Source organism: Schistocerca serialis, unplaced genomic scaffold, assembly GCF_023864345.2.
Source record: "Schistocerca serialis cubense isolate TAMUIC-IGC-003099 unplaced genomic scaffold, iqSchSeri2.2 HiC_scaffold_1176, whole genome shotgun sequence".
Lineage (NCBI taxonomy): Eukaryota > Metazoa > Arthropoda > Insecta > Orthoptera > Acrididae > Schistocerca > Schistocerca serialis.
Window position 1 is genome coordinate 10,001 of NW_026047377.1, and position 2,500 is coordinate 12,500.

The 2,500-nt window shown below is 59.0% G+C and overlaps 1 pseudogene; it reads left to right on the top strand.

The window, feature by feature from the left end:
- LOC126433907 (large subunit ribosomal RNA) overlaps positions 1-2,500 on the top strand; it is a 7,749-nt pseudogene that overhangs the window by 1,879 nt on the left and 3,370 nt on the right.

The following is a 2,500-nucleotide window of genomic DNA, read 5'->3' on the forward strand; positions in this document are numbered from 1 at the left end:
TTGCACACGAGTCAGTCGATCCTAAGCCCTAGGAGAAATCCGATGTTGATGGGGGCCGTCATAGCATGATGCACTTTGTGCTGGCCCCCGTTGGGCGAAAGGGAATCCGGTTCCTATTCCGGAACCCGGCAGCGGAACCGATACAAGTCGGGCCCCTCTTTTAGAGATGCTCGTCGGGGTAACCCAAAAGGACCCGGAGACGCCGTCGGGAGATCGGGGAAGAGTTTTCTTTTCTGCATGAGCGTTCGAGTTCCCTGGAATCCTCTAGCAGGGAGATAGGGTTTGGAACGCGAAGAGCACCGCAGTTGCGGCGGTGTCCCGATCTTCCCCTCGGACCTTGAAAATCCGGGAGAGGGCCACGTGGAGGTGTCGCGCCGGTTCGTACCCATATCCGCAGCAGGTCTCCAAGGTGAAGAGCCTCTAGTCGATAGAATAATGTAGGTAAGGGAAGTCGGCAAATTGGATCCGTAACTTCGGGATAAGGATTGGCTCTGAGGATCGGGGCGTGTCGGGCTTGGTCGGGAAGTGGGTCAGCGCTAACGTGCCGGGCCTGGGCGAGGTGAGTGCCGTAGGGGTGCCGGTAAGTGCGGGCGTTTAGCGCGGGCGTGGTCTGCTCTCGCCGTTGGTCGGCCTCGTGCTGGCCGGCGGTGCAGGATGCGCGCGCCTGCGCGGCGTTCGCGCCCCGGTGCTTCAACCTGCGTGCAGGATCCGAGCTCGGTCCCGTGCCTTGGCCTCCCACGGATCTTCCTTGCTGCGAGGCCGCGTCCGCCTTAGCGTGCTCCTCCGGGGGCGCGCGGGTGCGCGGATTCTCTTCGGCCGCCATTCAACGATCAACTCAGAACTGGCACGGACTGGGGGAATCCGACTGTCTAATTAAAACAAAGCATTGCGATGGCCCTAGCGGGTGTTGACGCAATGTGATTTCTGCCCAGTGCTCTGAATGTCAACGTGAAGAAATTCAAGCAAGCGCGGGTAAACGGCGGGAGTAACTATGACTCCCAAAGCCCACCTGATGCGTAATATATGGACCCTCTCGATTCACCCCTCAGCATCCTTGTGATGTCGGGTGGATGATGGTTCAATTAGCCTCTCGGTGGGAAATCCTAGCTCTGGCCTTCAAGTGGCGGGAGTCGTGAGGGTGCTGTGAAAGGTTTCACGTAGGTGTACCTTTCCAGTGTCCCGACAGACAGAGCAGGGTGCTTTTCGGGCTTGGGGGTTACCTCCCCCCCTGCCTTTGTTACAGCTGGTGCAACTAATAGAAGCGAACGTGGTACCAGGCCTCCCGCTGGAGCGCCTGTGCCAGCTGATGAGCCAGCCAACCAGCCAACCGGTGCGGGTCGAGCGCTGCTCCCCGCCATCTGCCCTGACTGTATGCGGTCCTTCTCCACCAAGACCGGACTTGGTGTCCATCGGCGTCGCGCCCATCCGACTGCTGCCAATGCTGAGATCAAGACCGAGAGGAAGAAGGCCAGGTGGTCCCAGGAAGAGCTCCTGCGTCTGGCCCATGCAGAAGCGACTCTTGCCACCCAGGGTTGCAGATTTTTAAACCAGGAGCTTGCAAAGGCCTTCCCCGAGCGTACGCTGGAGTCAATTAAATGTCAGCGTAGAGCGCAGCCCTACAAAGACATGGTGGCGAAGTTTGTCACCGAGCTTGCTGGCATGGATCGCGGCCTTCGGGGTCCTCCTAGCGAGCCTGTAGTCAGTCATTCTTTGCCACAGTCTCCACCTTGTGGGGAAGATGTTGACCTAGCCATCTGGTCATTTGTAGCAGAACTCCCCCAATCAGACCGCCGATTCCGCTCGCTTGATGATCTCGTGGCTCTGGGTCCCACCACTAGCCGTGAAACAATCCAGGCTATGTTGCTGTCTGCTCTTGACGAAGTAGGCAGCAGGGAGCCAGCCATCCACCAAGCTGCGAGTGTGCGGACCCAACAGCCCCCAGAGCGGAAGCGTGCACGCAGGAGATGGGAGTATGCGGTGGTTCAGCGTGCTTTCAAGAAGAACGGAGCACGCTGTATCAACGGACTTCTTGATGGCACACTCTTGCATCAGCCACCATCCATCCCAGGGCTGATTGAGTTTTGGACAGACCTCTTCTCTCCACCACGTGTCAGGTCTCGACCTCCGCGTGGGGAGGGTCTGTCCGATGAGCTGCTGCCATTCTCGAAGAGGGTGCCCTTCCGTGACCTCTGGGCTCCCATTTCTGCAGAAGAAGCCACCGCTGCTCTCCCGCCTCGCAATTCTGCTGCAGGTCCTGACGGCCTCACGCCGACACAACTGCGTCGCCTTCCCCGGGAGGTTCTCCTTAAGATCCTTAATTTCCTCCTCCTTTCCCGTTCCCTTCCATCCCGACTCCTTCAGGCCAGAACAACCCTGCTGCCCAAGAAGACCGCCGCAGCATCCCCTGCTGACTTTCGTCCGATCACAGTGTGCTCGGTGCTGACCAGAGCCTTTCACAAGGTTCTGGTTGGCCGCCTGATGCGCTACTGTGTGTTGGACG